The 14,693-nt window shown below is 37.3% G+C and overlaps 1 protein-coding gene across 5 annotated transcripts in view; it reads left to right on the top strand.

Moving 5' to 3' along the window:
• The first annotated feature begins 3,633 nt into the window (after nt 1–3,633).
• The window catches only part of LOC106879684 (MAP kinase-activated protein kinase 5-like), a 38,758-nt gene continuing 27,698 nt past the window's right edge, over nt 3,634–14,693 (top strand). The window contains exons 1-2 of one of the 5 annotated variants that reach the window (XM_089341093.1): nt 3,634–3,938; nt 7,924–8,093. The gene's annotated coding sequence lies outside the window, so the exon portion shown is untranslated. Of the gene's footprint in view, nt 3,939–6,497; nt 7,076–7,199; nt 8,094–14,693 lie in introns of those variants that run through there. The other 4 variants (XM_089341092.1, XM_089341097.1, XM_089341096.1 and 1 more) reach the window with 4 other exon arrangements.

Raw genomic sequence — 14,693 nt, 5'->3', positions numbered from 1 at the left:
ACCTTTGAGTTAAAGCGTTTAATGAAAAACACGTGATCTTTCTAGGTTATCGATTGACGTAATCACGGTACATTTTGTTGCATCTCTTTGCAATCTGATTGCAAATGCCGACAGAGCCTGACTTAAATTAGTATTCTTTCGTATCTGAGGAAAAAGACACAATTTTAGCCAGAAAAAAAGGGGTAGCTAAAAAAAAGCTACATTTTATTTAAATACTAGAAACAAAATAATGAAACAAAATATATAGTCTTAATCAGTTACTCTTTTACTCTTTTACTTGTTTCAGTGATTTGACTGCGGCCATGCTGGAGCACCGCCTTTAGTCGAGCAAATCGACCCCAGGACTTATTCTTTGTAAGCCTAGTACTTATTCTATCGGTCTCTTTGCCGAACCGCTAAGTTACGGGGACATATACACACCAGCATCGGTTATCAAGCAATGCAAGGTGGACAATCACAGACACACAAACATATACACAAACATATATATATATACATATATACGACGGGCTTCTTTCAGTTTCCGTCTACCAAATCCACTCACAAGGCTTTGGTCGGCCCGAGGCTATAGTAGAGGACACTTGCCCAAGATGCCACACAGTAGGACTGAACCCGGAACCATGTGGTTGGTAAGCAAGCTACTTACCACACAGCCACTCCTGCGCCTATAATATTTACTTACTTTTAATTTTTTAGAAAATCGAAAATTATCAAATTAGATATTAGTGTGGGGAAAAAATTTACTTAGAATCCAACAGAGAAAAATATATTGATTGTTAAACAGTGAAAATTAACGAGATATTTTATTAGCAACCTCGATTATAATCGGGTCACAGTTTGGGAAAAAATTCTTGGAAAAAAAAAGTCGATATCAATACATTATACATGAATACACGATCACATTATATATGTGTATATGCCATTAATATATACAGAGCTGGTTGGTAAAAGCCTCCTTTCGGTCATGAATAACCATGGGATTACACCTCGAAAATTACCCTCCGCGACACAAGTCCGGGCAAGGTTGTTTTTGGAAGATAAGCAGTCGGCCATGCATACCAGCCTCCCCTCTCCATACCACCGATGTTATCCAAGGAAAAGGCAAAGGGACCGATATAGCTTGGCACCAGTAACGTTGCAACTCATTTCTACAGCTGAGTGAATTGGAGCAACAAGAACACAACACACAGTCCGGTCTGGGAATTGAACTCACTACCTCGCGATTGTGAGCCCGACGCTCATTATATATATATATATATATATATATATATATATATATATATATATATATATATACTCTTTTACTCTTTTACTTGTTTCAGTCATTTTGACTGCGGCCATGCTGGAGCACCGCCTTTAGTCGAATCAAATCGACCCCAGGACTTATTCTTTGTAAGCCTAGTACTTATTCTATCGGTCTCTTTTTGCCGAACCGCTAAGTTACGGAGACCTAAGCACACCAGCATCGGTTGTCAAGCGATGTTGGGGGGACAAACACAGATACACAACATATACACACATACACATATATATATACATATATACGACGGGCTTCTTTCAGTTTCCGTCTACCAAATCCACTCACAAGGCTTTGGTCGGCCCGAGGCTATAGTAGAAGACACTTGCCCAAGGTGCCACGCAGTGGGACTGAACCCGGAACCATGTGGTTCGTAAGCAAGCTACTTACCACACAGCCACTATATATATATATATATACTAGCTGACATACCCGGTAATTCCCGGGAAAGCGGGGCTTATCCCTTTGTTCCGTTCTCAAAATTGTTTCGCTAATCCATTAACAACAATACAAAGTATGTAGCCCTTAAAACGGCTTTTGTGCATTTATATAGGATACCGAACAGTCTTACACATGATCTTGTCTTAGGACTTCCTAATAAGTTATGAATACCTAAATTGTGAAGTCAGTTATGTTATAACATGAAATTAGTTACCCGATACTAAGAATTCAAATAAAGTAGCCTCGAAAAGGGCTTTAATACGTTTCCAGAGTTTATAGAACTTAGGAGGTAATACTAATAAAGTATGTATACTAAAATCGTGAAGCATGTTAAGTAATAACAGGCTAATCAGATATGAGATAATGACAATTCATAGTAAATAACTCTGAAAAGGGCTTTTGTGCGTTCCCAAAGAATATTACCCTCAGCGGCGCTAGTGTTGGTATATTCGTGAATAAGTCATTAACCAAAATAAGTGGATCTATCGTTTAGGAAAATACTATTTACTTGTTTAAGCGTTGTACTGGATAAATTGCGAAAATAACTCTAACGCTTCAAATACTAAGAAATAAGTATACGCAGTTTGATTTATACCAAACAATTAACGAAGATGAATGGGTTATTTCCCTTGGCTATATTAAGGATCCCTTCCAGGAGCGAACGGGCTATTTCCCTTGGATGTTTAAATGAAATATATTTGTTATATGCAGTAGATATATGGATCCCTTCCAGGGACCCTATTATCGATTTTTTTCAACAATCTAAGTATGTCACGAGGTTTCCAGACATGAGTTCTACTCACGTGTCAAGTTTCATAAAAATCGATAAAATGATGTAAGAGGGGTTAGATAATAACCCCACAAACAAACACGTCCACCGACAGAATTTTCCACATATGTAGTAGATATACAGGTGCAGTCGTGGCTGTGTGGTAAGAAGCTTGTTTACCAACCACATGGTTCCGGGTTCAGTCCCACCTCGTGGCATCTTGAGTAAGTGTCTTTTGCTTATAGCCTTGGGCCGATCCATGTGAGTGGATTTGTTAAACGGCAACTGAGACAATCCCGTCGTATATATATTCTTTTACTTGTTTCAGTCATTTTGTCTGTGGCCATACTGGAGCACTGCCTTTTTAGTCGAAGAAATCGACCCCTGGACTTATTCTTTGTAAGCCTGGTACTTAATCTATCGGTCTCTTTACCCAACCGCTAAGTTACGAGGACGTGTCACACCAACATCGGTTGTCAAGCGATGGTGGGGAGGGCAGACATAAAAACACAAATATATACATACATGCATATATTATAATAATAATAATAATAATAATAATAATAATAATAATAATAATAATAATAATAATAATAATAATAATAATAACAATAATAATAATAATAATAATAATAATAATAATAATAATAATAACATCGAAAAATACCTTAGGAATGAGAACCCAGGTTCGAAATTTCCCCCAAGACACCTGATGAAGGCTGGAGGGTATATCAGCCGAAATGTTGTGTTAACAACAAACAAAATGAGGACAAATATCCGTCAAATGTAAATAATGTAAATAATGTAAATAATGTACGTAATTCTTCATCTCTTAAATATAGAACTGTATTGTTTTGTTTGTTTTATTTATATCTAAAACTTCATTATTTAATGTATGTTGCCGCCTTCCAGGACAGTGAGTGGACGGCGACCTTAAAGATATTTAGCTGCTATTTCTCGTAGATCGTGCTACCTCGTTGATTCATGTAGTGTATTATTGCTGTTGTTGTTGTTGTCGTTGTTACTGTAGCTGCTACTATTTGTTGTTGCAGTTACCATGGTTATTGTTGTTGTTGCTATTTTTTAACCCCAGGTCTGTTCATCTGGTTGAGTTTACACTTCATACAGAAGACATTCAAGCAGCAATGAGCCCGTCGTTTTTATTCATCACACGGTGCATCTAGGACTACATTATTACAAGTGTGCTTCTTCCCTCCACCAAGACAAGTCACCGGCGATTTGAGGGAGATTTGGTTGTCATTTCCAGCCTCAATCTGAGTCCCTCTCTCTCTCTCTCTCTCTCTCCCTTTTGTTGCCATGGTCATCATCGGTGCGTAGTTATCAATATGTCGACCATATGTTCGCCGATATTGCGACAGTCGAAGACGGAGACGAGGAGGTAGTAGGAAGCATATACCGCAAGAGTCACAGGTGAGTACGGAGAGGCAGAGAGTAGAGGTTAACGATCAAAAGATGAAGTATATAAATCGATATTCCTATGCTATTCACAAACAGGCAATCAAATTATGTATGTGTTCATACGCCATTAATATGTGTTCACAGACGTGCAATCACACACCCAATGCATGTGTGTGTGTGTGCGCGTGCATGTTTGTGTTTGTTCCCTAGCAAGGCTTGACGACTGGTGTTGGCCTGTTTACGGATCCGTAATCTTGCAGTTCGCGCAAAAAAGAATTCGATAGCATATGTACCAGGCTTTAAAAAGATAACAAAGTACTAAGTACTGCGTTTAATTTGTTCGACTAAAATCTTTCAGGACGGTGCCTCAACATGGCCGCGTTATCTATCTATCTATCTATCTATCTATCTATCTATCTATCTATCTATCTATCTATCTATAGGCGCAGGAGTGGCTGTGTGGTAAGTAGCTTGCCTACCAACCACATGGTTCCGGGTTCAGTCCCACTGCGTGGCACCTTGGACAAGTGTCTTATGCTATAGTCTCGGGCCGACCAAAGCCTTGTGAGTGGATTTGGTAGACGGAAACTCCCTCTCCCAAAATTTCAGGCCTTGTGCCTATAGTAGAAAAGAATACTTTTCTCTCCATAAACGCATTTTTTGGAATGATGATGCGGAAGTAACCCCACGTGTGGGTTATAATTGTTGGATGCTGGGTAAAATATTGGGGACCTTTTGGTTATCTTACCCCCATTAAAAGAATTTCCATTAAAAAATTGGGTACCTCCCCACTAAAAAATTGAGTTAATGTGGCGACAAGAGATTGGATCAAAAGAGTTAGATCTTTTTGATTCGATACTTCAACACATTACTGACTTTTGGCCTTCTCAATAGGAACGGTATGATTTGTTATAAAAATATTATCAGATTCAACAAGACGTTTAATCTTTTCGCTTTGATGTTTATTAATTTTTTTCATTTTTTTAATGATTTTATTGAGGGTTAAACAATTTATTTTAGTTGTGGGGTGATAACCCAATTTTTTAATAGGGGTGGTGAGATAACCAAAAAGTATCATTATAAGCAACAAAACGAAAACAAAATGGTAATTTAAATTTTTACACCCAACGAACAAAGTGAGACCGTGTGTGTGTGTGTGTGTGTGTGTTCGTATGCGTAAGAAAAAACATTCCCAGCACCAAAAAAGTATGCTATTAAAATAAATTATCTTTTACATACCTCTTTCTTTTCTACTCGAGGTACAAGGCCTGGAATTTGGGGGGGAGGGGTGGCTAGTCAATTAGATCGACCCACTACGCAGCTGGTATTTAATTTATCGACCCCAAAAGGATGAAAGGCAAAGTCGACCTCGGCGGAATTTGAACTCAGAACGGAAAGACGCAATACCGCTAAGCATTTCGCCCGGCGTGCTAACGTTTCTGCCAGCTCACCACCTTCAAACCAACACCAATTGTCAAGTGCTGGTGGCAGAAAAACCCACACGCACAGATACATACATACTTACATACATACACAGACGCGCGCGTGCGCACATAGGCATCCCCCGCGTTACGGCTGTCTTGGGTTACGGCATTTCGCGCTTACGGACACTGTAAAGTTTGACTATTAGTTTCGGGATACGTCACGTAATTACGCTCTTCCGAAAACCCGTTCGCGTAGTTTTAAATTGTTAGCAATTTAAAACTATACTTCATTTTCATCTCAATGGCCACTTGCGTTTTAGTTATGATGAAAGTATATACTTAACGATTTGAAAAACTATCATCGCCTTACATACATACGTACACACACACACACACACATACATACATACACATACATACATACATACATACATGTACACACATACACTCGTATCTATAATGTACATAATGTGTGTGTATGCCGTTATTCAGTTGTATTTCAAGATTTCTTGCCAATACAGAAAGAACCGGTTTCTAACCTAGATCCAAGTCGATCAAGATGTGATAGCTAACTTCAAGGTATATTATATGAGGAGAACATCCAAACAAATTATCGAAGCAACTGACAGGGAAGATAAACCTAATGTTAGAGATTTCTAGAAGTAATTCAACATAATGGATGTTCTAGATAATATAGTTTTCTACTCTAGGCGCAAGGCCCGAAATTTTGGGGGAGGGGGAAGTCAATTTGATCGACCCCAGTACGCAACTAGTACTTAATTTATCTGTCCCCCGAAAGGATGAAAGGCAAAGTGGACCTCGGCGGAATCTGACCTCAGAACGTAAAGACAGACGAAATACCGCGAAACATTTCGCTCGGCGTGCTAACGTTTCTTATTTCTTTATTGCCCACAAGGGGCTAAACATAGAGGGGACAAACAAGGACAGACAAAGGGATTAAGTCGATTATATCGACCTCAGTGCGTAACTGGTACTTATTTAATCGACCCCGAAAGGATGAAAAGCAAAGTCGACCCTCAGCGGAATTTGAACTCGGAACGTAGCGGCAGACGAAATACCGCTAAACATTTCGCCCGGCGTGCTAACGTTTCTGCCAGCCAGCCTTATGCTGTAGATAATATAGCTTCGGGATGAAGTGAAACCTTCAGCTTTGAATAGTACGTGGGAAAATATATGACCAGACCGTATTCCTGACATTACAAGTTCTCTTTCAGTAGGAAGTCTACATCAAATTCGCAAAGAGATTGTGACACTTGCAAAGGGTGTAGGATTTGAAGAAGTCATGGGGGGTGGATGATTTTATTGAGTTGCTAGTGTCCCAGGGAGAAAGTTTATCTAACAAGAAGATGATGTTGTGAGGAAATGAACAAACTGAGAATACAGATGAAACGACTGAAGTTTCAATCTACACCACTTAAATTGACTTCAAAAATTATTGCTAAAGGATTGGCACTTATACAGGAAGGCTTGCGAGTTTTTGCTTGATAATGATCCTGGTCGTGAACGTAATATAAAACTTACGAGAAGAGTTTACAATGAGCTCAGTTCCTGCGCTGAACAGTACGAAGAGACGATGCCTTATAAATGACAAACCACTTTGGATACGTTCTACACTCCTCAAGCTGATGGGAAATATTATCCTTTATTTCCCTAGTAACGCTCATTCCACCAGCATCCCTCACACAGTAGTCAACATCTTTTGTGGTAAGAACATACTCTTATGATTCTATGATTCTTATTAATTCTTTAACTTGTTTCTCTTGAAATGCTTTTGGGTTTTTATGCACCGGTAATGTACAAAGGTTATTACGTTGCTTGTTGTTTGTTGTTTGTCTGTGCTTCTTTGTTTGTTTATTTTTTTATTAATGAGGGAGTCGGAGGATGAGGGAGTCGGAGAATATGAGAGTGAGAAAATGAGGAAGTTGGAGAATGAGGGAGTTGGAGAATGAAGGAATGGGAGAATGAGGGAGTCAGAGAATGAGGAAGTGAGAGAACGAAGGAGTGGGAGAATGAGGGAGTTGGGGAATGAGGGAGTCGGAGAATGAAGAAATCGGAGAATGAGGGAGTCGGAGAATGAAGAAATCGGAGAATGAGGGAGTCGGAGAATGAGGGAGTCGGAGGATGAGGAAGTGAGAGAATGAAGGAGTGGGAGAATGAGGGAGTTGGAGAATGAGGGAGTCGGGTAATGAGGGAGTCGGGTAATGAGGGAGTCGAGTAATGAGGGAGTCGGAGAATGAGTGAGTCGGAGAATGAGGGAGTCGGAGAATGAGAGAGTCAGAGAATGAGGAAGTGAGAGAATGAAGGAGTGGGAGAATGAGGGAGTTGGAGAATGAGGGAGTCGGGTAATGAGGGAGTCGAGTAATGAGGGAGTCGGAGAATGAGTGAGTCGGAGAATGAGGGAGTCGGAGAATGAGAGAGTCGGAGAATGAAAGAGTCGGAGAGGCAAAAATGTAATGTAACAACCCGCTGGTCTGAAACTGAATCAGTACTGTTTTTTTGTTGTTGTTTTTTTTAAATTTCTACTTTTAATCGAACACCCAAAAAAATGAAAGACAAAATTGACCTCGGCGAGATTTGAACTCAGAACAGCAGAGAGCTAGAACAAATACTTCCAGGTATTCAGGTCAACGCTCTAACGATTCTGCCATTTCGCTGCCTTATTATATACCTTCAACCTAACTGATGAAGGAGCCGTGGAGCCGGTCTCTTGCCTTATTTAAAGGTAAGATTATTATTATTATTATTATTATTATTATTATTATTATTATTATTATTATTATTATTATCATTATTATTATTATTGAAGGCGGTGAGCTGGCAGAAACCTTACCGTACCGGATAGAATGCTTAGCAGTATTTCGTCCGCCCTTACGTTCTGAGTTCAAATTCCTCCCACTGCCCCCCACACACACACCTGTCGCTGCACCCCATTATTTTAATAGTCTTCAAAATCATTATATTAATTGGTTTAACAGCACAATCCGTAAACACTATAATAATGGCCTAATAATATTGGCTAATTGGTAAGTAATAAACACTTGGAGGAGAAGTGGAGGAAATTAGTTTGACGTGGAGAATAATGAGAGAGAAGAGGGAAGTTCGCCATTTTCAAACCGAAGATTTTATTTAGTGATTTCTTCCTCTTTCTCTCACTGACTCCTTCCACCCTCTCTCTGACTGTCTGGCCGGCTGCCCCCCCCCCTCTCTCTCTCTCTCTCTCTCTCTCTCCCTCTTTCTGTATGTAGGTATGCATGCCATTATTCGGTTTTATTTCAAGATTTCTTGCCGACTGACAAAGCTAATTCGGAGACTACAGATCCAATCCATCGCTGGAACTATAAAAATCTGTAAAACTTCCCAGAAGTTTATCATTTAAATATGTATGAGCATGTCTAGATATGTAACTATATGCATGAGAATTCATACTTAAAGCAAAACATACAAATCTGCACACACACATACATACATATATGCATGCCTACCTACCTACCTACCTACCTACATACATACATACATACATACATACATTCATACATACATACATACATACATACAAACAAAAGTACCCTGTTGTTGATGTTGAAATTCCAATGATGGAGCCGTAACATAGCGGTTCGGCAAAAGAGTACTTAGAATAAGTACTAGGCTTTAAAATATGTCTTTGAGTCGATTTGTTCGAGTAAAACCCTTCAAGGCGGTGCTCCAACATGGCCGCAGTCAAATGACCGAAACAAGTAAAAGATAAAAGATATTACCGAATGTCTATTTTTTTTGCTCAAAAACGGTAAAGTATGATTAGTACAGAATTAACTGCTATTTCTAGCAAGCCGAGCGTCCTATAAGAGGTTCGCTCGATACCTCTTCGTCGTCGTCGTCGTCGTCGTTGCCTCATCCGCGTGACCTACCAAGTTGTTTTTGCTTTATCTCATTAATTTATTTAATGCACAAGTCCCAGTGATAATTAATTGGATGCAATACACACTTGTTGAATAGCTGATTCCATAAATAGTTGAGCTTCGTTGTTTCACTTTGCTGTGACCAGTTGCTGCTATTGCTGCCGGCCATGTTGAAATGAAACGTCTTTGTTTTACTTGGTCGTCTGCTTAACCCTGACTAATCGTTCGGCTTGTTTTGTTTGCCTCCTTTATAGTACATTGTTGTTTCTGCTTTGTCAACTCGTTGGAGCTACTTCGAAACAACGAAACAGCCTCCGTCACCCTTTTTGCAGACGACAGCACAATGAATGAATGTACCAAACGTAATAGGGCACAACACGATTACGCATTTTAAAAAGTTTTTATCGTACCCCCACCAAAAACAAATTAAAACTGAAATGAGTATAAATTATATTCACGATGATTTAGGTAATTAGGTAATTAATTGATAACACTGTAATTAATTTTCAATTAATTACACTGTTTAACAAACATTTTATTTATTTATTTTTGTCTTTGGTCAGCGTTATTTCCTATTTGCCTTTATCAAGAAATCAAAGGAAATCACTACTATTCTCTTCAAACTTTGCTCTTGTGACCTGGACATCAATATTTCCAAACTGACCTATTTTCCATTCCATTTCAGACAAATTCAACGCTGAGTTGCTGAAACAGAAATCGTTGTAGCAAATATTCTGTTCAATACCACAGAGTTGCTTGTCAGTTGCTTGATGTTAACCACTTGAGCACGTCCTTTAGTGGCTGACAATATGAACATCTCTGATCATGAGCAGGAGTAGTGGGGGAACATCATAGGGATTCTTTGGGGGTTTCAATAAATATCGTAACAAAAGCAAACTTTGAAGGAAATATTAGCCATTTTTCATATTTTCGAGGGTAAGCAAAGAAGAAATAACAGTTGCTACACAAGGACAAAAATTGTGTTACACAATCTTATGCATCCGAACAGCAGTTAGGAATTACTTTTTTCATAATCTCCTTTCCGACTTTTATGATGTTAGCGCTCTCATGTATACAGATTTGTCCCATGGCGGACTTCAGCGTTTGGTAGTTAGTAGGTGTTGTCGAAAGCATACGATACGACATAATATGTCATTATTCAGTTTATTTCAAGATTTTTTGCCAATAGAGAAAGAACCGGTTTCTAATCTAGATCCAAGGTTCCTTCATTGGAATTTCAACATCAACGGGGTATTTTTGTTTGTATGTATGGATGTATGTATGTGCAGATTTGTATGTTCTATGAATGTATTCTCATGCCTATAGTTGCATATCTAGACAAGCTCGTATATATTTAAATGATAAACTTCAGGAAAGTTTTACAGATTTTTACAGTTCCAGTGATGGATTGTGTCTGTAGTATTCGAATTAGCTGTCTCCTTTCTGGTTTTGAAAAGCCTAATTTCTCAAGATTGGTATTTAGGCAGTGTGTTACATTTCCCAGGGCCTCAATCTATGTATGTATGTATGTATTTGCTTATTGAATGACATAACGGGAAAACTATTTGAAAAAATGAATCATCTACGTGGTATTGTAATTGCTTTTAAAATCCGTTCTTGAACAATCTAGAGAAATGTAATTTTAATCAGCTATATGAACCCACAGCTCTTCCAACTGTAACTAGTTTGGTAAGTGCCAGTGCACGAAACTCTCGACACTTCATATATACATACATACACATTTATGCATATTATATATATAATTTAACTGTGGTGCTACGTGTCTCGTGAGAAATGCATCCCATATATATATATATATATATATATATATTAAACACTTAAATGGGATGCGTGTTTCATGAGATACGTAGAACTACACTTAAATTTTGACCGCGTGTGCATCGTTGGCGATTTTCTTTCTCCGTCTTCCTTTCTTTGGACTTTTTCTATATTTCTGATGAAGAGTTCCGCTCGAAACGTGAAATCTTCTTTCTTTGTTTTCCTTTCCTGAGCGTCCAGTACCTGTTCCACGTCCTCACTTTGTTGTTTTTCCTTGCTTGTTCTTGATATATATACATATATATATATATATATATATATATATATATATATATATATATATATATATATATATATATATATATATATATATATATATGTATATATATATATATATATATATATATATATATATATATATATATATATATATATATACACACACATACACTGTGCTTTTTTAGGTGCTGTGTTCTATATTTCTACTATTAGTACCTCTTAACACTTCTCTCTCCCTCTCCCCTCTCTCTTCCCCCTCTCTTTCTCTCTCTCTCTCTCTGTATAAACACAGCACACATATTTGTACACACACACACATATTACTACTTGAAATACCTGTGTCCAGACTAAAATTACACGATGAATCAACAGCTGCAGGTTTTTGAAATTGTGTACTGAAACCGAACTACACCAGCGAGATTCTCAACAACAAATTGAAAACACTTGGAGTGTCGCATAAAAGATTAATACCCCAAAACACACACACACACACACACACACACATATATATATATATATATATATATATATAATAAATCCTCAGTTATTCTTTGCAGGAACCTGGCGGCTCCGTGTTAGTATATTAGTGCTTTAATATTCTTTTCTACTCTAGGCGCAAGGCCCGAAATTTTGGGTGAGGAGACCAGTCGATTAGATCGACCTCAGTGTATAACTGGTACTTAATTTATCGACCCCGAAAGGATGAAAGGCAAAGTCGATCTCAGCGCGATAGTGCTTTAATGTTGCTTTACAAAGTGTGGGATAAATATCCTACATCACTTCCAAAGCGTTTTCTGAAATTTCTTCGTATTTTTTGTCATATTTTAAACACTGATTTTTCCAAATTTCAAGTACTAATTTTTGGTCCATTGATTTCAAAGTACATACTTCGTGGTACTTCTTTTATTTGCATTTTTCCTTTGCCTTCCGCCGACAGAAGTGTATGCTTTAAACAAAGCAGATTGCTAACCTACACAAAGAATAATCTTAAGATCAGGTACTGCCGTTAGGATTTAGGAGCAGGATTTGGATCAGTGTTAGAGTGTAGGATTTAGAGATAAGCTGAGGGTTGCAGTTTTGAGATAAGGCCATACAGTTAGGATTTAAGGTTAGGATTTGGGGGAAGCGCTAAGAATGAGTGCTTTAAGTTAGGGTTAAATAAAAATTGGGGAACTGAGAATATTTAAATTTATGTACAAATTTTGCTGAATCATAGAAATGAAATTTGAAAAAAAAAATGTCCTTAAAAAAAAGATTATTTTTTTTAAAACTTGTCTTAAACTATTCTTTTATTCTTTTATTTGTTTCAGTCATTTTGACTGCTAGAGCACCGCCTTTAGTCGAGCAAATCGACCCCAGGACTTATTCTTTGTATGCCTAATATTTATTCGTTAAGTCTCTTTTGACGAACCGCTAATGTTACGGGGAGGTAAACACACTAGCATCGGCTGTCAAGTGATGTTGGGGGGGGGCACATACATATATATATATATATATATATATATACGACGGGTTTCTTTCAGTTTTCTTCTACCAAATCCACTCACAAGGCTTTGGTCGGCCCGAGGCTACAGTAAAAGACACTTGCCCAAAGTGCCACGCAGTGGGACTGAACCCAGAACCATGTGGTTGGTGAGCAAGCTGCTTACCACACAGTCACTGCTGCACCTTGAGTTGTTTTTGTTTTTTTCAGAAGATTTTTCTGTAAGTTAAATAAATTGCTTTGCAATGTTAGCATTTATTCATCGAGTCCTCAACTCGGGCAACGCCCGGTATTTCAACTAGCCATAAACATTCTTAACAGATTTCGTTGGAGTCAACTCATTCTGTTCTCAATATACGTATGTAAAGGCGACGAGCTGGCAGAGACGTTAGCACTCCAGGCGAAATGCTTAGCGGATATTTCGTCTGTCTTTACGTTTTGAGTTCAAATTCCGCCGAGGTAGACTTAGCCGTTCGTCCTTCCGGAGGTCGATAAATTAAGTACCAGTTGCGTATGATCGTGTATAGAGGAATATATTATTTTATTTAAAAGAGTTCCAACTCTGTCTGTTTTTTTATGTTTTATTTATATTCTTGTAAAATTAATGTGGGATATAGAATATGGAATATATAATATATAATATAAAAAAAGATGGATGGTACAATGAAATGAAGTATTGAATGTCTTATTGAATATATGGAATATGTCTTATTGAATATATGAAATATTGAGTGTTCAATATAAAGGATTAAATAGGCTTATATTATATATTCCATATTCTATATCCCGCATTAATTTTACAAGAATATAAATAGAACATAAAAAACAGACAGAGTTGGAACTCTTTTAAATAAAATAATATATATATATATATATATTTCGTTTTTGGATATATATATACATGTATGTTTGTATGTATGCATGTGTATATATATATACATATATATGTATGTGTATATATATATATATATATATATATATATATATATATATATATATATATATATATATATATATATATATATATATATATATATATATATATATGTATGTGTGTGTATATATATATGGCTGTGCGGTAAGAAGCTTGCTTCCCGACCACATGGTTCCTTATATTTTCGAACAAGGAAATCTAGTATCCCCAACTCAGCTCAAAACAATATCTGTGTATCGCGATTTCCGGGTTATTTCCCTTCATCAGCACAGATATTTTTTTGAGGTGAGTTGGGGTGCTAGATTCCCTTCTTCGAAAATATAAGGGCACAGTTCGTGTCGTATAGCCAGTTGGAAACGATGTGTCCTGGGGCTAAGTTACAGTAACATTCGTTCTAAACCAGGACTGCCATGTTATGTTGGCAAACAATCTTTACTACATAAGTTACTTCCCTTACCTCATTTTATTTTCCGTAATCTTGGAATTATATTTAACCACGCCACAAAAAAAAGAAAGAAAGAGAGGAAAAATAAAAATCTTCGTAACATTTCTTCAGCTTGTATAAGCTTCTGTCGAAAAAACGACAAAAGCAGTTTTGAAAAGGCCACAATTCACGGATGAGCGCTAACAACACGTATCAAACATCAAAATTTAGTATTTAGAAAAAAAGGGGGAGGGGGAATTTGTTGATTTGTTGCAGGCATGGTTGTAAAGTAAGAAGCTTGCTTCCCAACCACATGGTTCCAGGTTCTTTGGGTGAGTGTCTTCTACTATAGCATCGGGCCGACCAAAGCTATATATATATATATATATATATATATATATATATATATATATATATATATATATATAGTTTTAGGGAAAATAACCAATTATCAAGAACTCATCGATGAAAATCCACTATCACATATATATATTATATATTCCATATTCTATATAAATTGATTTTAA

The sequence above is a fragment of the Octopus bimaculoides genome, chromosome 24, assembly GCF_046866305.1.
Source record: "Octopus bimaculoides isolate indiv1 chromosome 24, ASM4686630v1, whole genome shotgun sequence".
In the NCBI taxonomy this organism is placed as follows: domain Eukaryota; kingdom Metazoa; phylum Mollusca; class Cephalopoda; order Octopoda; family Octopodidae; genus Octopus; species Octopus bimaculoides.
This window is presented reverse-complemented; position numbering and strand designations above follow the sequence as displayed.